Raw genomic sequence first — 23,395 nt, 5'->3', positions numbered from 1 at the left:
CTAAAACGGTTTCCTTGAATTACTACCCAGTTGTGCTACAAAGTTTACTTTATTTTTCGTACTTCCAGTGCTGTCAGGGTGCCGTGGACATTCCGCAGCATAGTCGCATTGCGGTGCGAGATCATTTGCGGATGTACAATGTGCCTTTGGAAGGCTTGGCTGTGATCATGGTGGAGAGTGTGGATGCTGCTTACCCGTACGAACTGTTTTATTCGTGGGTGACATTTCCGGAGGTGGACGCGAGTTCTAATGTGTTCCACACGTACACTCCCACGGCTGTACCTAATGAGTATACTCCGTACAGGGTACAGGAAGTTCCTATTGATGTTCCTAGTACGACTGTAAGAATAGTCCTGGGATTTTTACTGCCCGCATAGTCTCTCTTTTGGAGAGAATTGACCTGGATGCTTGTTCGTATGTGGATGACATATATCTCACAGACGACGAACTTTGGGAGCATCTGTGTCGAGTCACCGGGATTATTTGTACCTTTGCAAACTTGGGTTACGAATTCAACTTTGCAAATTCACACATTGCGGAGTACACAGTGCTGTTTCTAGGCTACGAGCTCAATAATGAGGGAAAGGGATTGGCTCCTCCCTTCCTGGAGAAATGCGCACAACTGCGCGCTCCGACAACACTGAAAAATTTACAATCTTTCGTGAGCTTCTTGAATTTCGGGAGTACATACATTCCGGATTATGCCCAGCGTATCGATCCTTTGTATACTTTGATACAACCATATTTTTCCAGATCATGCTGGCTGCCTGAGCATTCAGCTATTCTGCAGTCTTTGCAAGCTGATCTGCTTGCTTCTAAATTCTTACTGGCTTGTGATAACCAGACCACCTGGTGATAAGAATTATCCCTGGGATGGTGGGTTTCACGTACCTGACTTTTACTGAAGGAGACACAGTACCTATTGCTTACAAGTCACACTTGTACACTTCGGCTGAATTCTGCTTTTCCACTGTGGGGAAAGTTTTGACGGCTGTGCAGATGGCAATTCTTAAGGAGCGTGCCCTGTCACAGGGACAGCGCATGTTGGTTGTTATTCCGTGTCCTGCCTTAGAGGCAGTCACGAAGGCCAGTGTACCAAATTCTAAAGCTTTGCACCCTCGGTGGATTCAATGGGCTGCGTCCTTGACATCCCAGGATGTCACGTTTATTTTTGACGCCTCGTTACGGTAGCAGGAGTACTTACAGTATGAATTCGTTCATCCAGCTCCTTTAGCAATGCAGCCTTTGGAGGATTTCCATTGCATCATTTACACTGATGGTTCGGAGCAGGTTGCGCATGGCTCTAGACATGCCTACGTTTCCGCATACGCCATTGTGGTAGGTGCCATGGTGAACGATGAGTTCACGTCCAGTGTCGTGCACACGCAGACACTAGGTGACTGCTCTGCACAATTAGCAGAGCTTTGTGCGCTGATGCTTGCATTGGTGTGCGCTGATCCTAGTGTGACAACACTAATCGTAAGTGATTCTTACTACTGTGTCCAGTCTTACAATGCGAACTTGTTCTTTTGGATTAAGAATGACTTTCGTGATTCCAAGGGTAGTACAATAAAACATAAAATGATCTGAGTCCGAGTGGCTGAGCTTAAAGAGCTGTTGCCACTTGTGTTTGTGATTCATACTCTCGGCCATCAGCGTGTTGGAGTTCACGCTGTCGGTAACTCGCTTGCTTTTGAAGCGGCGAAATCTGCAGTATCAAAATATTTAGTTGCAGCAGTTACACGGTCCAAAAGTAAAATAGATGATGACATCTTGGCGGCTGTAGCTGCCACTGAGAAGGGAGGTAAATATCCTGCGGGGTTCCCTTCGAAGTACACATACCACTTAAGTCCCGATAAGGTTCCTTATGTGAAAATTCCTGATGTTGGGGAACGGTTGATTCCCAACTCGGATCGCAGAGCTACTTTGATTACAGCGGCGCATGAAGGTGTGGCGTCTGCGCATGCGGGCGTCTCGGCCACTGTAACTCAGCTACAACAACGGTTCTGGTGTTGGGGACTGAACAAACAGACGCGCGATTATGTCCTTCAATGTGACATTTGCCAGCAGATTAAGCCTTCAACAGCTGAGCGTCCGCCACAGACACAGTTGTACATATCTAATAAACCACTGGGTTGCGTTTATTTAGATCACTGTGATCCTTTTTCCTCTGATACTGCGTATAAGTACATCTTAGTAGCAGTTGATTCATGCACACGCTTTGTGTGGGTATGGCCCCATCACAGAGCTGATTCACGGACTGTCATAAGAGATTTGCGTGTCTTTGTAGGGATTTTTACCTGTGGTACCTTCCATTCGGATCAGGGTCCGGCTTTCGCCTCTAAGGCGTATAAGGATGCTATGATTTCGTTGGGGGTCCAAGTCAAGTTTTCATCTCCGTACAGATCTGAGGGTAATAGTGTAGTGGAGCGAATGAACCGTGACTTAAAGCAATCTTTGACAGCACGAGTTATAGGCACTGGCAGAAAATGGTTGGCCCATCTCAATGGCGTGCAGCGTGCTCTAAATAATCTCCCTAGAAGGTCTCTGGGTGGGCGGACCCCGTACGAAATGCACTTTGGTATCAAGATGTATGTCCCTGACCTCGACGGTCTAGACTGCCGGGCCCAAGCCACGGCCTTTGACGTACATGAACATTGCAATGTTTTACAGGATCTAGAAAAGACCAGAGACAGTCTTGCAAAGGAACATTTGCCCTCCACATCGGATGATGCGTTGCAGATCCGGGTAGTTGGCTGGCTACCCAAAGCAGGAGAACTGGTTCGAGAGAAGAGCGATAACAAGAAAGAATTTGGTCCTTCCTATCGAGCACCGGTTCCCGTTCTTGGAGTGAAGGGCACAAGAACAGTCATTTTACCACCACTTCCAGGTCCTAAGGAAAACAGGTTTATCTCAATTTGGCCACTACTTCTTATGCTGAGCCAGGAGTGGCCCTCAAGATGCCTGCTGTTTCCAATCCTTTATTAGACACTTTTCCCGTTAATAACATTGATGACCTAGATTACGCCTATCCAGCTGATTTATCTATGCCTGATTTGCAAACACGTTTGGCCACAGAATCCAGATTCTCCTTTGACTCTGTTTCAGTGACTTCGACAAAACCCTCACGTTGTGCAATTTATGCCTCTTTATTTAAAAAACATTTTTTGATTCCCCCTTGGACATATATTTGGCTGGTGCTTTTTTCAGTTTACCTTTTTATGTCAATTGGTTTTTCGTTTTATTTTTTCCGTATCATCGATGGACACTATGTCGAGGAGAGAACATGCATTTGGCATCTTAATCTTTTCCTCATCACATTCAGCACACAGACTGAAAAGAGACTTGAATTTTGTTAACATCACTGCTTGGCCGGTTCTTGATGGGATTGTGTGGGATGCAGTTAAATTTCAAATCCATGGCCCTACAGAAGTGGTTAATGTCCCTAATGTTCTGAGAGTGAACATGGGGGATGTGGTAAAACAATGATTGGGATGTTCAGGCCGTAGAATCATTATTCTCTGCTTTGAAATATTATGCTGCCTTTGATGCTGAAGATTTATATTTAGAATCTGCTAATTATGGTGATTTATTTTGCTTTCAACCTTTTGGTAACCATTTTCTGCATAAAACGAGTTCCAGGAGGGGTACTGTAAATTACACACAGTGGGAACATTGCCCAGCACCATTACAAGGCTGCTCCAGTACATTTTTGAAAAAATACACTTACTTTACCGACTTTAATCAATCAAGTCTTGAGTCCTTTTATTTTAAGATGACACAGAAGTCTTTGTCCAAGGTTAGACTTACCGATACTAAATTGTTGTATTCGAAGTCCTTTCTAGACGAATTGGCTGTTGAGGGCTACGAGCTATGGAAGGAAACCGTTGACCTTAAATCGGTTTGGGGTTCTAAAAGTTGGCAGGTACAAGGCACTGAGGCTTTGCACCGTGCATGTCTCATCCCAAATCATATGTTGCTTTTAAATTCTACTATTTCCCAGACAACATGATTTGGATTTGCTACTTCAAAAAAATTGAATACCCCTACTATTCCTGATTTGGAAGAATATTCTGATTGGAATAATTTCACAAGGTTTTCCAGTCGAGAATTGCAAACATTATTGCATAATTCATCCTTTAATGTATCCAGTTTGGCTCCGAAGGGTTGGCTGATGTGGCACAGAAGCTCTGATTCTTGCCAACGTCGCTTTCTGGGTTTAACTGAAGGTTTTACGCAAGTCAGGCCTGATCCCCGTTTTGATACTGATCATACTGTCACCACTTACTCCGTAGGCAAATTATATCAGAATTGGCTACAACATTCTACATTAACTGCAGTTAAACTACATCTATCCCAGTTAACTGACAATGTCGATTTAAATGATTTCATAAAGGGCCCGGCTAGTGGTAGATCTAAACGGTGGATGAATCTGGAAACTTTCGCGAATTGAGGCTGCTAAGCGCCTGAGGGCTATTGATCAAGCTAATTTGGAAAAGGTGCTTGCAGTTGTCGATAACAGTATTAACATGCTTTCTTCCCGCATTTACACGTTGAATAATATTGTTTCTTCTGTGGTTGATATTGTAAATGATGAAGTGTCTGTGTTATACCATGGTCAAAATCAATTGCGTTCTGTAATGCAATTTGCGTGGACCCTGCAGACACTTAAGGTGGGTAGAATGCCCTGGAATTACATGAACGTGTCCTCCCTCTTTGCCCCATTTAATTTGACTGACAAACAGCGCATGCTTTCAATGCGTGACGCATCCTTTTCCATGTTACACATTGAGAGGTTGGAATCTTTGCCGTTCTCTGTGGCTGAGGCCACTGCTGCAACGTGGCTTATCCACGGATTAATCACATTACCATTTGCCTTATACAAGTTTACTAATTGTATGCGATATATTGTGATAGGGAGATATGAACCATTAGGGAGCTCATTCCTCCACGAGGCATGGTCTCTTCCGTTCACATATAGGGGCCTGAAAGACGAAAAAGAAGTGTATCTTAATGGGGAAGAGTGCACGGAGTCTCCTGACCATTCATTGATATGCAGGCACATCCAGTTACATGGTTCCTGTAATCAGGACCGGCCTAATTTAGCCTGTGTTTTGAAAGGCACTCCGGTTCCCGCTATCGTTCCCACTTTCACATTACTGGTGAACGGAAGTTATTTACTGATGAATAACGAAGAGTGTAGTGGGTTAATTAAAGGTATCGCTTATGTGGTAACTGTATCAGAACGTGTTGTCTGTTGCAAAAACGTTCTGTATCCCCCTGCGCATGGGAATTCAGATGTTTCCATCTGGCCGCGCATCCCAACCTTGAAAGCAGAGTTCAATGGTATGAGTAGAATAAGAGCCCTTTTGTCTCAAAAAGAGGTGGCCCCGAGTTCGGCCCGAGAAACATTCGTCCTTCACATAGCTAACACGCGCACAGAGGTGCAGGCGCTTTTAAATACTGATTTGCCGTTACATTTCAGCGAGCTGGTTCATCAAATCTTTAATGCCTCCTCCACTTCTGGCCTTGCTCACTTTTTTAAAATAGTTAGCAGTGGTCTCGTGCCTTCATTCGAGAAAATATTTGGAGTCATCCCTGCCTTCTTTCATTCTATATTTTTAAGTCTGTTTGGTGCCTTCCCTGTTTTGCTAGCATTAGCTGCGGGCGTTTTGGTGATATTTTGTTTTATTAAACATGGATGCCCGTCCTGCGCTAGAAGCCGCAGAGCCCCTCCTGCCACTGTTTCGCAACCGGATGCTTGATTACTATGGCACCCTGCCACTGGCGACTTTAAGCACAGCATTTGGATCATCATTTCGATTTTCCTATTTCATGTGTGTCCAGCCTGTGTTTCGTTGCCTTAGCTGCGATTTCGACTGGGCCCTTGATTTGTGTGTCTGCTTGATGGTGTCTCCTGACGTCGATTTTAATCATCTGATGAGCCCCGTAGTTGCTCACGAGTTGGTTTGTACTGGCGAAAGGATTATGGCCTTGGCAGCGATGCATGGACTAATGGGTCATTGGGACATACTCGCGGCGGCGCATGAGTTCTTGGCACAGAGCTTTCTTGAGAACCCACCGAGTTGTCCTCTGATGATGCTAGAGGATCCAGTGCAGGAGGAGCACCCATGTTCTTTGCCGCTACTTAATTGGATGGCTGAATTGTTTTCGGATGATGACAGTGATTTCATGTTGGAGGCTGTTGATGCATACTTTGCATATTCAGTCCTATCCTGAGATGCCTTGGAGACTTTTATTATTTAGGCACGTACCTGTTTGTATTTTTGGAAGGTGCCTTTTTCTTACAAACAATTCTTTTTATACGCCCCAGGCCTATTGACTTAAACTAAAGGGGCCTTGTATTGAAAAGTTTAGACCATTTCATTTGGCCACTGTAGGTCATCATATATGCTTTTGAAAATTAGCTTAGCTCATTAATATTGAACTCTGCTTTCATGTTATACCCCTGTTCTGGTCTTACCTTACCTTGATTTTTGACTGTGCTCGGATCATTGGGGGGGGGGGGTGTCATATAGCTAATTCTTTTCTATATACTGTGTTAAGTTAGCATGAGCTTATTAAATGTTTAAACACCATTTTTTCTTTTTGTTTCATTTTGCACACGACACATAATTGTTGTTTTAGCTTTCAACCTAGAAGAGCTTCGTGATTTACTTGAGAAATAATATGTTATTGCTCTGATATCAGTTTTGCTCAGTACACTGTCTGCACAGTGAGTGCTGAAGGCTCCAAGGATAACTCGACACAGTATTGTTGTGAGGTCTGATCTTCGCACCTCCATAGACATAACACACATGCTGCAGCCAAAATCTGGCTCTAGGCGGGTTTTATATTGTTGTGCTGAACACACACGTAACACACTTGATGGTGCTTCGCATGCAGAGAGCTGGTGGAAGATGATGTGATCCTCTGCCACTGAGGTTTTGAGGTATGGGCCTGCCCTGCTAAAACCCAAATGAGACCTTCAAAGATATAAATATACTATGCTAAATAGGGAGGGTGAGAATTAGGTATTGTTAATTCCTATTCATTACAGCATCTTCGTATGCTGTCACCATTCGCCTTTTATGGACTAGTAACTATGCTGATAACTTTGTTGCTTATAATATGTTTGCTTGTATTATATAAGATACTGCATTTGAGAACCCTGCATTAGTAAATAAATATTTCAAATATGCACGTGTCCTCATTTACTCCACGTTCTGGTTTGAAATGATTATATAACGAAAGAGTGTTCATGTGTTCCACGATACCTGAGGTAATCTAAGTTCATGTTCTGGTTTGTCTAAACATTGGGAGTTTGTTATGACCAATGAGACTGTAGCTAGCTCGGTAAGGGGATTTTGGGTACTCAGGTGAGTTTTGGGCCATCCAAATTCACCGAAGTACCAGGTCTCTATGCACAGTTCTGTAGGAGAACGGAATACCCGCTACAGGTGGAATTGTTATCTTATGGTCTTATAATAGTATTGGTCTGTAAACTTACCAAAGCCTTGTTGACTATTGAGGAACAGGATTTGTCAACATCTCATCACAGGACAAACACAGGCGCACTTTATGGTCGGATATGTACCCCATGGTGATATCCCCATCTGTGTTTTGTGCCCTTCCTCATTATCCTGTATACCAATTTTTCCTTTTTGTGACACTCTTGTGTGTTGGTGAGGAAGATCAGTGGTTTGTGTTTTTAGGCAGACTGGGATATGGATGTGAATGCCGACATCCATAACCTGCCTCTTTTTATATTTTTTCTTTGCGGAGATGACTCCTTAGTACTTAGCCCTGCCATGGTGTTTCTGCCCCGTGGCAATTCACCGCCTGCATTTGCCACATTATTTCTTTAGCAGTGCAGTGTAGGCATACAAATGTCTGGTGGTACAGAGGATGCAGGATGTAAGCTGCATAACAGGAATTAATTCAACCAAACCACCTAAAGCATTTTAAACAAATGTTTACATTTAAAAAAAAAAATAGCTCTGAGGCATAAAATCAAGTTCTCTTTTTGAAGAGCTGAGATGGGTTGAGTCCAAGTCCGGTTTGGGAAGTAAACGACTACATATGATGGGGCTCTTAGGGGTTCCACAATGTACCTCCTCTGAGGTAGTCCACGAAGAGTTGGGCATAAGCTATGTTGTAGATTTTATAACTTTATGCGTTTTGTTGCTTTGGCTCTCGGTTTGAGTTGAGTCTTAACAGACTGATTGTGCAAGATTGCATGGATCTGAACAACTCATTACAAATTCCCTGGTTGAATTATGTCTTCACCAACATGAAAACTTTAGGGAGACTTGAGTTTTATACTGACCCCAAAAAATTGAATACCTATGGGTTAAACAAGTGTTTAGAGGCAAGATGGTAGAAGAACATGAGGCCCTAGCCCTGAACAAACATTCAGTATGCCATGTGATGCTGGTGAAAACTGTTAGTGGTCTGGAGCCTTATCTTACCTTAGACAGGTCTAGCTGCCATCGAAGACTATTGACCTTTTTCAGGTTGAACTTATTCCCAAGGATTTTGTCCTCTAATCATGGATGTTCTAAGGATTCCATGTAGCCTCCATGCGAATGCGACAATGTCTCTATTTTCGATACTTTGCACATAGTTATACTTTGCCCTAGATATAACAATTTGCGCTATAAATCCATACACCCCCTTTTGATGCCCATGAATTTCAATCAAGGGAGTCCTGAATTATTGTTTTTACAGTTCTTAACTGCCCCACAGTATGTTATTTTTTATTAAGGTATCTTTTGGTGTTTTAAAGAAAGCTAAATTGTGATTTGTGTTAATATTATCATGTATTTAATGTATTACACTGTGTATGACTTTTATGATTTTATTTTATGATTTTATTTCTAAAATCGAATAAAGTATATTGATGATGATGATGAGGACTACATATTCTATCTAAAAGGAAGAGGACAAGGCATGCCTACATTTGAAAGAGCATTCCGAATGGCAGAAAATCACTCCACTTGCGACAGCACTGATTCTCATTCAGGGCTACTCTTTTTTATTTGTTCCGTCCTATATCCTGCAGTACTGCAGCATATTTCCTTGGCACCAGATGCACTGCAGCATCTATCCTGGCTCCATTAAATAAAGAAGTAGATGGGCAACAAAGGTATACATTTCATATGTGCTAATTTCTTTGCGTGTTTTCCTACAACGAGTCGTACAAAGCCAAGAAAGCATGGCCAGCAATACGTTTCCAATAAGAAACAATTTGTATTAAAATAATTAAAACAACCGAGAAGAGACTTTCTAACAAAATTAGAGGTTAGTCAAATGCAGTCAGAAATGACTGCACCCATCCAAACGTCAAATTCAGCCAGCATGATAATTCTAGTGGCATAGGTACGTAGCTGCGTTATTGATGTTAACATAATGAAAAGAACATTTCAATACAATGAGTATGGGATAAAAAAATGACAGACAATATTGATCAGGGCCGGGTTTAAGGTGGTGTGACCAGTCCAGCCGCACCTGACCCCGAGCTCGGGGAAGATGTCTTTTGAAATATTTCATTGGCTTAAAGCTGCAGAGTTTCTTGTGTGGCAACAAATTTCCAGCCACCAATAAAAATGTCACTATAACTCTGGTGATTGAAGTACCTGCTGAAGAGAGAGGGAGTTTTTCTAGAGTCAGTTTTGACTACTCATAAAGTAGAACAGAGGGTTCATATACTGCAATACTAGCACGTTTACCATGCAGACCACACAACTGTAATTCAAGTAGCTAGCTCAGTGAGTTGCTTCTTTTGTCAGAGAGATCCTTTGGTTACTTACAGTTCATAAGTTACAAACGTAATATTGCACAGTGCGCTATATTACTATATATATACCTATCACCAAAGAGCTGCACACAAACTGCAAGGCATAGGCTGGAATTCTATGTTTTCCCCCAGTCTTTCAGTATCCTAATGTTGCAAAAAAGGTTAGTTTAGATAGAAAGACATTTTTTTTTAAAGCCAACTCCAACCACTGTGTTACATTTTAAATTGTGAGTTTGCGCTTCTCCAGACCAAACACTCTCAATATATACTGCCTACCTGTATGGGTGATATGTGACTCCTACACTTTGTAGTCCCCTTTTGCTTTATGTAATATTTCTTCTACTCTGATTTACACGCATATGACTCATTGTCTCTGCATAATGTATGTGATAGATGTAAAGTGCTAAACCCTAAACAGGTATGAGTAGAACAATAAAACAAATGAAATACCTGTGAGAGAGGGGCTATGTGGTGAGATGAGGGGCACTGTTAGAGAGCGGTAGTGAGGGAATCTGTGGAGAAGGTCATCTTTTGGGGGCAGAATGTTGCACCCGGCACCACTAGCACTAAAGCCAGCCATGATAGTGATATTAGTCTTGCAGCTGGCTTGCTAAGTATTCAGGAGCTAGAAATAAAAGTGTTACAAAATCCATCCAACTAGCCTTTGCTAAGTCTGACCTCACCGACCTCTTGGCTGTCTCCTCTAAACAAGGGGGTTTATTTAGATTCTGGCAGAGAGGCTACTCTGTCACATTGATGATAGAGTACCCTCTTCACGAAACTTATAGTAAGCCTGGCCAATTTAAAGTTGGATGTACTAACAGTATGTCGATAACATACTCCTCAGGTGGCCGATGGAGTATGGGCTGTCAGAAGTTAGCCAACTGACCATTGGCCCAATTTAGAGTGGGCAGTAGGATGCTTTTTTGGTTTTTTTAACTGTTTATCACCGCCAGGTAAAAATAAAAAAAATTGCCCCCACACAATGGGATAATTCTCCCATGGTGTGGATTTTACTAGTTTTACTTTAAACTTTGGGAGTTTGCATTTGAAAAATATAAACCTTCATGTTTGATGGCGTCATCAGTTAAATGTTTACATTTAAGGAACCGCTGTGATGGCATGTACATGATGGTGGTTCCTGCCAATGTTAAGATATGTGGGCATGGCCACTGGGCAACTCTAAATTTGGGGGGTTGAGTTGGATGTCCATCAGGGCAAGTGAGTAAGGGTGAGGGACTAATTTACTCCATTGCTCTGACAGACATTACTCCATTCAATAAACTCTAACTCAGGCCCAAGGAGAGCTTGATTCAAGATTCTACACACATATTCCTAGCTATTGAACAGTGGTGAAGTATTAATTTAGAAGTCAATGTCATATTGCATTGGGTTAGTCTGAAATCCCGATCCTAATCTTCCCACCACCCCACATAAAATACTGCAAAGAAATAGGATAAAAATCCATAGGTTTTACAGTTATTTAGCTGCATTCTCAAAATATTCTAATGTGTGCCTGTCAAAAGAGCCTGCCGTTCTCCAAAGGAGTTTCGGAACAGTTCTCACCTATAGCACGAAACAATTTAATAAAGATGTAACATGGTGTCTTTTTACAGCTCAATTCTTCAAAGAGATTTGCCAAAAGAGTCAAACGTTTTACAGATAATTCAAAGAACAGGTGAGCAAAGTGACATGGCCTCATATCATTTTTAAAATATATAATGCTTCTCCCATCACTTATATCCCTCACTTCCTTTCAATTTTCCATTGCTCCTATTAGATTTTCATCTTGCACAATATTACTTAGATTGTACTTAGAATACTTTGCTTGGTAAACTGCACAGAACTCAGAAACTCAACTTCCACGCCATATATAGTTTACATTATCTAACAGGCTCAGGAAGCTAAGATCCTAATTGAGACCCCATAGTGTACACTGAATCTATTGGCTCGGGCCTCAAACAGCAAACTTGCATATAAAGTTGAGAAGGCATAAGAAGCTATTTAAATAGATTATATAGATTAGAAAATGCCCCTGCACCATAAGTCATGAAATACCAACCTTGGCAACAAGAAAGTGAGCTCTGACAATAAACAACTCCAGGCAGAGAAGTCAATGCTAGCCCACGGGATTATATTGTATCTGTGCTCAGTACATCCAGTGATAAGGTATTGTCAAAACTGTTGAACAAAAGTGGAATCTTCTTCCCAACAAAGTAGTAGTAAAATCCAAAATACACAGGGCAATATAAACACTGAACAACTGTTATGATTTGAAAAAAAACTTTCTTCAGAGAGGCCTGCAGAAACACTTAAAAAGGAACACAATATGCAAACTAGAAAACAGGCTACAGTGGTGAAATTCTTCATGTTGAACTTAAAAAAGGAGTCAATGTACCCACATAAATGTATAATTTGAGGTAATTGTTTTTACAAAACATCTCCAATCTTTTTCACAAACCCTTTTCTGTAAAAGTAAGAGATGAAGGATAGTAGGACAGTGTAGCCTCATATGCTACTATTATGTGAGTTTAACACAGTATCTGTGCCTTTAAGGCTCCAGAGATTGGAAATCACAGCTGAAGCCATTTTGTTTGTGACATCCATTTGCCTTAGCCATGTGTTAGCCATGTTATTCTGCCGTCTTCACTGTTGCTTGCCTTTCTATTTCGCTTGAGTCATCAACTACGCAGAAACTTACTTGTGTGCTTTTCCTGCTTGCTTGCTGCCCGTGGATCTTTGGAGGCACTTTGGGGGTCAGTTGAGGCGTGAGGACGTGCAACGCTGGTCTCCTCCGCTGCCGCTGCCTTTTGCGATCTTGTGCGCGGCTGCCGAGGGGAGAAACTACATCTCCCAGGGGTCCCTGCGGCTGGCCGCCGCCCACATGCCCATTTTGTGCCAGGTGGCGCCTAAAAGAAAGCCGGAGCTGCGGTGGAGCGGGTGCTCTACGCAGAAACTTACTTGGGTGCTTTTTCTGCTTGATTGCTGCCTGTGGAACTTTGGAGGCACTTTGGGGGTCAGTTGAGGCGCGAGGACGCGCAACGCCGGTCTCCCCTGCTGCCGCTGCCTTTCGATCTAGTGCAAGGCCGAGGGGGGGGGAGACAACATCTCCAGGGGTCCCTGCAGCTGGACGCCGCCCAAACGCCCATTTCGCAACAGGTGGCGCCTAAAAGAACGCTGGGGCTCCCGCGTCGTGGGACGCGTGTGAGCGACGCCGGGCTAAGCCCGGGCAAAGGGCGGGACATCTGTGGCCGTCAGGGGCCGAAGGAGGCCGGGCTGGACACGGAATTAACATTATACACTGGTTAATGTAAGCCTGTGCCCGTACCTCGTTTACCTTGAACTGGAAAAAACGTTTTGCATATAATTAATTGGCATTATCAAGCAATATACACCTGCTTGCTATTTTTTTTGGCTTAGAATTGTATAGAGTTTAATTATTTTAGTGACTATAACCCTTTTTTGGCTGAATTTAGCTGGAATGGTTTAAGGAAGAAGCCTCACAACATTTATAGCAATACATTACATTAAAGCAGGAGGAAAAGCGGATATGCTAGAGTAGGAGAGTCCCCGTGGATTTTTTGAGGAAACTGGTCAAGGTATGAAGTCATGATTTTTGAGGCGTGTCTAAACCTCAACTCTCCAGACCATGCGATCTTGAACGCATACTTCAATATTTGCAGAGAGGTACAGAAAGCTCTCCTCAGTACTAAATTGAAATCTAATGAGGAAGGCCCAAAATGGTTTGACAAGTCTTACACGAAGGTTTATAAGGACCTAAAGCGGGCCTTTAAATTAAAACCAAGGAACATGATGGCAGTTAAAGTGCCCAGAAGGAATTATGTGCAAGCACAAAAGGACAGGAAGAGCCAACTGATAAAAATGCCATGGGAGGATTTAAAGGAAAAGTGTGAAGAGAGCAATAATCTAGCCTTCTGGAGAATTGTGAACCGACCTCTTTTCAATTAAATATCCCCATCAGACATGAGACAAGCCATCCCAGCTAAGAATTGGGTTGCACATTTTAAAAATATTGATTCCAGTGACTGCGTCCCTAGCTTTTATCCAGTGCCCTATTGGAGGCCGCTACAGACATTTGAATTAGAAGAGGTAAGAGAATATATAGAGGGAATTACACTAGTGGAAGCGCTGGGGCCTGCTGGAGTGCCCGGAGATCTTTTTAACTCATCTAAGGATCTCTGGACCCCACTAATCGTTCAACATCTGAATTCCGTAGCCCATGGTCATATTCCTACATCCTGGAAACAATCAATTATTGTTCCTATTTTTAAAAAAAGCAACTGAGAGTACCCAGCATGCTACCGGCCTATATCATTAATGGACGCGGAGGTTAAGGTCATGGGGAGGAATCTCCTAACACAATTGGCGGACTGGTCCGACAGCAAAGAAATTTTGTCCAATATCCAATACGTATTCAGGCCAGGCTGGGGGACAATAGAACAGAATTGTAATCTTTATTTGTTGATTAATAAATAAACAACTGTTAAAAAGGGCAGTATACAGGGTTGTATTTTTGCCCCCATGCTTTTTATCTGGTATATTGATAGGCAAGATCAGTTTTTAAGAGAATGCTGCCAGGACGTCCCAATGGTGGGAACTAGAATGGTCCCAATATTAATGTACGTGGTTGACTCAGTGTTCATTGCCTGGACATCAAACGGTTTACAGTCATTATTACATTTGTTCTATGTTTATGAAGGATTTAGGGCTGAAAATTAATGATCTTAAGTCTTATACTACGACAGTAGGCCCAAAAAACATGGAATCAAAAACTCACTATGTAAAGGACAATTTCTAAGGGAAAGCGGATATGCTTTGTTATTTGAGTATTCTGCAGGATAATCAATTGAATTGGAGACCTCTGGTTAGAGCAGATATACAATCTTTTAATGGGGTAGCACATGGCATAGACTCCTTTGCTAAGTGCCTCGGTCATAGCCACATGAAATCTATTTTACATCTCCATAACGCAAAATGCGTCCTGACCGTGGCGTTTGAAGCAAAAATCTGGTGATATAAACCATGTCGCCCAATACAAATTGCTGAAAATAAATGTTTTAGGAGGTTGCTACGAGTTCCCCAGGGTGTCCTAGAGGAAATTGTGCATGAAGAGATGGGAGCAGTTTTTATTTAATACTCTTCTGGTTCTCTATATGGCTTAGGAGGGAGCTAGAATTTAATAGAAAGATTGTGATTGATTGCATGAATATGGATCTGAGACATCGTATACCATGGCTAAGCTATGTCAAAACATCTCTAGGGGTATTGGGAAAATCTCAGTTGTTTAGCACTCCAAAGCTGATCCGTAAAGCAGACAAAGCCTGGGTCAATGAGCTCTTTAGGATTACCACAAGAGAGGCAAGGTTCCAAATGGGCCAACATAAAGACAGTTACGAGCACTTTATGATGATGAAATCCACAAATAAAATGGAAAATGTATTTATCTCTATATATGTCAGCTCAGCAAAGAAGGCTGCTAACGTACATTTGATTAAAGCTGTTCCTACAGCTGTTGACGGGGTGGCATAAACCATCAGATCACCCTCTCTGCTCATGTGATAAGACTACTGCTCTAGACACTTTACACATAGTGTTTTTTTTGTCCTAACTGCCCAGCTTTAAGACTCAAGTATGTTCGACCTCTCTTTGTGCCTTCGAATTTTAATCAAGTGAAATCAGCCTTATTAATTATTAAACTCACCTAAAGGCAGCTGCTTTTTACCCCGGTTTCTGGCAGGGTATATTCTGCTAATTTGTTAGAATAATATTAATTCTATGTTACAATGTTATTTTAATGATATGTTTTCTTAATACTGTGACTTTCAAGATTGCATACACAAACTATACAATGGTTTTTATGATGATGATGATGATGATGATCATTAGATTAATGGATCTGGGTGCCCCCTTCATTTTCTACCAACATAGCAGACCGTAAAATTGAGGTTTTTGTCGGTTTGCTGTTATTAGGATGAGCCTCCTTACAGTTCACTCACAACCACTTGGTCCTAATATTAGATGATTCTCATTTTGCTCTTTTTAGATCATTGTAATGTATGTTGCTACTTATCTAGATTTTTAGAAGGGGCTTTTTATGGTTATGTATGGATTTGCAGCGCTTGGATATCCCATATATTTACGAAAGATTTTTAACAATTCTAAATATTTATACTGTGCTTTTATGATTGCTATTGGAAATCGAATAAAAAAGTCTGACTGAGTGACTGACAATAAATGTGCTTTCTGAGATAACCTTAATAATGGGTCAGAGCTGCCTAATAGGAGAAGGGCTATTTCAGCTAATGTGACTGAGCTTTGTGATTTGAACCATGTGCGACTACTGAGGGAAAAACCAACTGGCAAGTGAGAAAGATGTACTACAACATTAATAATAATAATAATAATAAAATAATTTATAAAGCACCTGGTTATGCCAATCCGGCGTGTCCCCGCGCTAAGGTGAGTGGAGGAAGCAAAGCCGAGAAACCTCGGCCTAAATCAATAACACGTAATTAGCAGGAAAACAGATGGGTTTTAAGATCTTTCCTAAACTTCAACTCGGATGATTCCATCCGGAAGCTCAGAGGAAGTTTATTCCAACTCTGAGCCGCCAGAAGTCGGAAGGACCTACCTCCCATCCTGGTCTTCTTAACCTTGGGTACTAGCAGCAAGCCAGTCCCACTCGATCTAAGGAGCCGTACGGGCATATAGCAGGTGAGAAGATTCCTCAAATAGGAAGGGCCCGTGCCCTGGATGATGCGATGGCATAAGCAAAGTGCCTTAAACATCTTACTGGAAGCCAGTGCAGAGTGTCCAAGGCTCTTTTGGAGGCAGCCCTCATCGGTTGCATAAGAACCCGAATGTATTTGTAATCATGTTTCTATCTTCAAGCAAGCAACTTTTCACCCAAATGCAGGAGCTTCTTCCTAGCAATTTCATTGTTCTATAGTAGCACCAGCTATCCATTCCAAGCAGACAACCAACACTTCGGAAAGCGGTCAAGGATTGCGCAAACTGGCGGATTCCATTTCTCTCTTATGTAGTGCTTTTTCATAGTAGGTTATCCGTTATTTTGCAACTCTGTTTAGAATTGCTGTTTGTGAGTGTTAAAAAATGCTGGTGTGTCAACCCCCTTTTATGTTTGGTATGGCATTCACTACATAGCATACACAAACATGCTGCGAAGTATGCAACTTCTGACAGTGCTTAATTTGAGCCACTGATTTCGGGTGCTCGCCCCGGCATCTAATTGCCAACACCGGTACTTATGACAGTCTGGCACATGGTGGAGCTGTTTGTCTGAGTTAAAGATGAGCACACAACAGTTGTTTATGAATTAAATAATCATTTAAAAGGGCTATATTAGCTGCTGCCCGAGCCATTCTCATTGCTTTGGGGGCATGGAATAGTCTGAATTTTCACTCCTGTACGAGTGTTATTGTTAGTAGTTGTGTTGGTACTGTCACTGGCAGGGACAATGGGTAGTGCATACGGCCGTCTCGTGAGGATGGGACTGGCAAATCTTTTTTTTACAAATACAAATTAAACATTGCTTGTGTATATAGTATGGAACACACTCCACACCCACACATCAAGATGTGCTCCTGTACTACATTTCCACATAATTTGAAACTGCTAGCTGCAGAGGGTGGAAAGCATGATCACATTCATTTAGTACCCAATAGTCCTTTATAGTTTATGGGCTTGCTTCACTTTGCTTCCTTGGCTTGCGTCCAATTACCAGAGCTGAGAATCAAGAGCCTAATCTAGATAGGCAGTTCCCTCAAATTCTTTGGGAAGAACACTGGCATGAAAAGAGTCTAGGTGCTAAATTTCAAGGGTTTCATTTTACTGTTTAAGCTCCTCCAATTATACTGGATAAACAACAGAAGTTTTTTTGTGGAAAATGGGTACTGTCTTTATTACAATTGGGGAACGGATATGTCAAACAAAACAAGTATTGGCAAAACCAATAGGTCTGGCTTATGCGAGAGCTATTGGCTTTGCCAATGTTCTTTAGCCATGATGTACAGCAGCATGGCTGAAAGGTAGCCGCATGGCGAAGAGTGACTTAGAGCAGAGTGGTATATAGGAGTGTGGAGTAGAGTGGCGTAGAGAGGAGTTGAGTTCATTGGGTGGATTGCATAGAGTGAAGTGGTGCAGAGTGGAATGACGTAGAGTGGAGTGGTGTAGAGTGGAGTGGCGTAGGGTAAAGTGCATATAGTGGCATACAGTAGCGTGACATGGAGTGAAATAGAGCAGCGTACATTGGCGTGGAGTGACCAAGTGGAGTAGAGTAAAGTGTAGTGACAGAGTGGCACAGAGTAGTGTGGCATGGAGCAGAATGGTGTAGAGTGAAATAGGACGGCATAGAGTGGAGTGTCATAAAGAGGTGTTTAGCAGAGTAGAGTGAGTAGAGTAGCATAAAGTGACCTAGTGTAGAGTGGGATGGAGTGGTGTAGAGCAGCATAGAATAGAGTGGCGCAGAGTGGAGTGGCATTGAGTAGTGTGGCATAGGAGAGTGACTCTTTCATCAGGGTGGAGTGTCGCTATACTATTTAAAATATTCTTATGCCCCAGAGATGAATAATAAAATCGTAATAAAGTTAATTAACTACAATTTTATTTTTCACTAACCAGCGCACTGATCCAAGTGTCAGGACGGGTCGGCTCACTGCAGAGTGGCAGCAGTAGGGAGGAGTGGTGGGTTCGGCACTTAAATTTAATGTGCGCATGTCTGTTTGGCTGCCTGTCTTGCGACGGCCAGCCAGACCACTTTAAACCTCTCAGCCCAGCTGTCTTAGGCAGCTGGTTGAGAGCAAACACAGGCCTTTAGTGCCATTAGGAGTGCTGAGAAAGCCCACTTCATCCAATCCTGGTGCTTCTCTCATGCTGGTTATCAGCATGAAAGCAGAGCCAAGATTGGTTAAGGGCGTGGTGGGGCCCACGCTGGAGGAGAGGAGAACACAGGGACCAGAGCGAGGATGTGCAGCAAGGTAAGTGAATATTTTATTTCCTTTTTTAATGTACTTTATGTCTATGTGTTAACATGCTCTAAATCGCAGACATTCATTACATTACCATTATAAAGTGAAACATTTAACTTTGTAATGATAATTTAATGCATGTCTGCAATTTAGTTAATGTAAATTTTCACATGCACGCACGCACTCACCACCCATTAGCCCGCACCACCACTCTCTGTAGTTGGCAGCCACTGGTGGCATAGAGTAGGGTGGAGTAGAGTGGCATTGAATGGTGTGGAGTGGAGTGGTGTAGAGTGCAGTGGCACAGAGTGGAGTGGCACAGAGTGGAATGACAGATGGAGTGCCATAGGGTAGAGTGCATTGAGTGGTGTACATTGGAGTGGGAACAGTGGAGTGACAAAGAATGGTGTGGAGTGCTGTAAAATAGAGTGGCATAGAGTGGCATAGAGTAGAGTGGGAGAGAGTAAAGTGGCATAGAGCACAGTGGCGTCGAGTGTCAGGCTGGAGTGGTGTAAAAAGGAGTAGAGTGGAGAAGTGTAGCGTAGAGTGCCATAGAGTATAAAGGCATAGAGTGGGGTGGAGTGGTACAAAGTAGAGTGGCATAGAGAGAAAAGGCATAGAATGGAGTGGCGTAGAGTGGAGTGGTCTGAGCTAGAGTAGAGTGGCATAAAGTAGAGTTGTGAAAAGTGGCGCTCTGTGGAGCAGAGCGGCGTGGAGTTGCATACAGTAGAGAGGAATGGAGTGGCGTAGACTGGAGAGGCATAAAGTGGCGTGGAGTGAAGTAGAGTGGTGTAGGGTGGGATAAGGTGGTATAGGGTTGTGACAGGGTGTGCGGACAGGACACAACTACCCCAACGGACTGGTGGTCCGCCACCCCACTCTCACCTTGCCCCTTTTCCCAACAGCTACCAGACTGCCCTTGGACCGAAGAACCGGAGTCGGGCTGGCCGGACGATATCAACACACACGGCCCCTTTAACTCCCCGGACCAAGAGGAAGAGTCCCCGCCCCTCGTCAGCGTCGGAATGTCAAAAGGAGGAAGTAGGAAAGACTCGAAGGACGGCGTTTCCCTGGAGGAAGCTGGAGTAGGAGTCGGAGACGGAGACGGAGAAAGGCGATACCAGAAGGATACTGAGGAGAAAGAGACTGGGACCGAGACGCCAGGAGGCCAACGTTTCCGCCCTTCCCCCCGCCACGTGCCCACGGGAGGAGCGTGGCTTCAAGAGGTATGGGGCAGTGTGGCGGGTTGGGTGGGGCGGAGGAACCAGCCCTGTGTGTAAAGTTGTAAAGCCCCTTGTAAAGCTTTCCCGTTCCTTCCCCTCACGTGCACTCCTACCTCACGGATTGTATAGAATCCACAAGACGCACTATCACTGGTTTCCCTCACTCCCGGCCCTAACGAGTGTACCGTGGTCAAACCAGTTACCTGACCCGATTTCTTTTCTTTCCGGTATCGGAGCCGAGGAGACCCGAGCTGAGAGATGTCCCCCATCCGGATCCCATCGGTAGCCGCCGTCATCACTGAAAGAATACAGCCAAGCTGGAGCAAGTTACCTTTCCCTTGGATCCCGCAGCTAATTCCAGGGACCGAGCAGCACCCTTACTAAAAAAGACTTATATCCCAATAAAACCATCACTCAAACCCTTACTCAAGGCGCCAGTGTTTCTCTTCACCCCTAAACCCCCACTCAGTCAGAATCCAGTAACTGAAAACCCGGGTACCCCAACCCTCTTGGGACAACTGGTGTCAGAAGTGGGATCCCCTCCACCATCCGTCTGCAACAAAAAGATGGAGGCCCTGATCGAGCACATAATTAAAGGCCAAGAAAAATTAGAATGGGCCGTAGAAAGCCAACTAACCTCCGCACAGGCAGATAGGGAACTGTTTACAACTACCATTACGGCCCAGCTGGAGAGCCTTAGGAATGTGCCGCCTCCCACCCAGGTCATCCCCGGAGAAGTGCGTCTGCATAACCCCCATCCCACCGATGTGGCCCTGCAAAAGTATGTGCATGGTGAGGACCCGGACGCCTTCCTCCTAAATTTTGAAAGGGCCGCCCGTGCTATGGGGTGGCCCGAAGAGAAGTGGCCGTTCTTTCTGGCTCCGCTCCTCACAGGAGAAGCCCAATTGGCATATCAGGCCGCTAACCCTCTAGGGACCACAACCTATGCGATCATTAAGGGGGTCATCCTAGACCATCTTCGTCTGGATCAAGAGGCCTACCGCGTTCGCTTTCGAAAGGAAAGAGGGGTTCAAGGGGAGAACCCGAAGACTCTATTCTTTAGACTACGGATGGCCGCAGATAAGTGGCTACGACCAGATCTCTGTAGCAAGGAGGAGATACTGAATAAAGTGTACTTAGAGCAATTCGTGGAAGCAATGCCATATGCCACCCAACGCTGGCTGCGTCAACACTCTGGGCTTATGGTTGAACAAGCCATAGAAATGGCATCTCACTATGCTCGGGCTCAGCCCAAGACGAGCCCTTGGGAACATGAAAAGGCCCTCAAAACCATACTTCCCCCGAAAGTAGACAAGAGACCCAAAGCAGGAAACGAGGTTCCCAGACTACTTCGACCTACAGGAATGATGTCCCCCATGACCAAAGGACCTCAGTGCTTCAAGTGTGGGGAATGGGGCCACATAGCGAGAATGTGCATCAGAAGAAAAACACAAGAGGAGCCTATGGAGGTCGGGTATCTCCCGAAAACGGTGATGTACTCCGCGGAAATGGGCAGCACGTTCTATGTGAGTATGAGGATGAATGGTTTTAGGGTAAGGGCCTTGCTGGATTCTGGATGCAGACAGACTGTGATCCAGGCGCGCTATGTTAATCCCGAACAGATTAACCCCCAGAATCCCGTATACATCCGTTGCGTACACGGGGATGTGAAGCCCTACCCTGTGGCCTCCATTACCATAGTTCTACCAGATAGAGAACTCTGTATGGTCCGGGTAGGGGTGGTGGATTCCCTGCCAGAGGACATGATCCTGGGGACAGACAACCCCGAATTCCTTTCCCTCTTTAGGGAGACCCTGTCCAGACCTGTACAGAGAGGGGCCCTACCCACATACCTGTCCCCCGAACCCTGGGTAATTGATAGGATCTTTCGCTTTGCTCAGGGAGAAGATAGGACCCTATTCCATGCCTGGGAAAAAGCCCACGCCTCGGATGGGGTCAACCCCCAGACGTACCCCCGGTTCCTGGTTAAGAACGAATTGCTATACCGCCAGGCCAGACAAGATGGAGAACTACAATTGTTGGTGCCCCGCTCCTTCCGGGAACAAGTACTCTTCTTTGCTCACGCCCATTTGACGGCAGGCCATGCAGGCAAAGAAAAAAACACTGAAAGTATCATTCCGCATTTTTTCTGGCCTGGGATATATCGGGATGTACAGGACTTCTGTGCCAAATGTGAGGTATGCCAAAGAAGAAACACCCATCGACCCAGTGCTGCGCCTCTACAAAAGATGCCCATCATAGGAGTCCCGTTCGAACGGGTCGGCATGGATATAATAGGACCCCTGCCGAAGACTGGCCGAGGACACCTGTACGCCCTCGTGATCGTCGACTACGCCACCCGGTTTTTGGAGGCCTTTCCTTTACGGACCACCAGAACCTCTGCAATCGCCGAGAAGTTTGTGGAACTGTTCTCCTGCGTGGGGTTTCCCAAAGAGGTGCTTACAGATCAGGGAACCCCCTTCACATCCAAGCTGATGAAAGAAGTATGTACCTCTCTAGACATCAAGCATCTGAAGACCTCGGTGTACCACCCCCAAACAGATGGCCTTATTGAAAGGTACAACCAGACACTCAAGGCAACCCTAAAAAAGATGCTGACCACTGAAGGGCCCACCTGGGACCGACTTCTGCCTATCGCCCTGTATGTCATAAGGGCCCAGAAGCAGAGTAGCCTGGGATGTTCGTCCTTCGAGCTATTATACGGAAGACTGCCCAGGTCCCTCCTAGAGATGACGAGGGACATGTGGGAAAACGAAGAATCCCAAGAAAGAAGAGCATGCTGGAATATACCACTCAGCTGAGAACCAAACTGGGAAAGTTACGAGAACTAGCATACTCCACCCTGGAACAACAACAAGAGAGGTATAAAAAGATGTATGATAAAGGAAAGAGGCTGAGAAGAATCGGCATCGGGAAGTGGGCTCTGGTGTTGCTACCATCCATAAGCAACAAAACCAAGAATGAGGGGCAAGGTCCGTTCCAGGTTATTGACGCCATCGGTCAGACCACCTACAGATTACGCCTGTCATCCACGAAAACACAAACGTACCATATTAATATGTTGAAAGAATGGTTGGGGCCCTTACCACGGGCGGGTCATTTTGTCACCCCATCAACATCCCCCAGCACCTCAACATTGGATCACCTGGTAGTCAACCAGGGGTTGACATCCCAGGTGAAGACAGAGTTGGCACACGTCCTGGAGCCCTTCTCTGACGTATTCTCGGACATACAGCGCATCGAAACCCTTCCGGGGAAAGTGGTAAAACAACGACCCTACAGGATACCAGCAGCCCGAAGAGAAGCAGTGAGAAGGGAAGTTCAAGACAAGCTTCAGTTGGGGG

The 23,395-nt window shown here is 44.3% G+C and overlaps 1 protein-coding gene and 1 pseudogene across 2 annotated transcripts in view; one reads left to right on the top strand and one right to left on the bottom strand.

The window, feature by feature from the left end:
- The window catches only part of RIMS2 (regulating synaptic membrane exocytosis 2), a 1,859,827-nt gene that overhangs the window by 127,857 nt on the left and 1,708,575 nt on the right, over positions 1 to 23,395 (bottom strand). The gene's annotated exons all lie outside the window — the stretch shown is intronic.
- On the top strand, positions 20,873 to 22,292 carry LOC147724547 (uncharacterized; annotated as a pseudogene).

Source organism: Lissotriton vulgaris, chromosome 4_1 (assembly GCF_964263255.1).
Source record: "Lissotriton vulgaris chromosome 4_1, aLisVul1.2, whole genome shotgun sequence".
Classification (NCBI taxonomy): domain Eukaryota; kingdom Metazoa; phylum Chordata; class Amphibia; order Caudata; family Salamandridae; genus Lissotriton; species Lissotriton vulgaris.
This window is presented reverse-complemented; position numbering and strand designations above follow the sequence as displayed.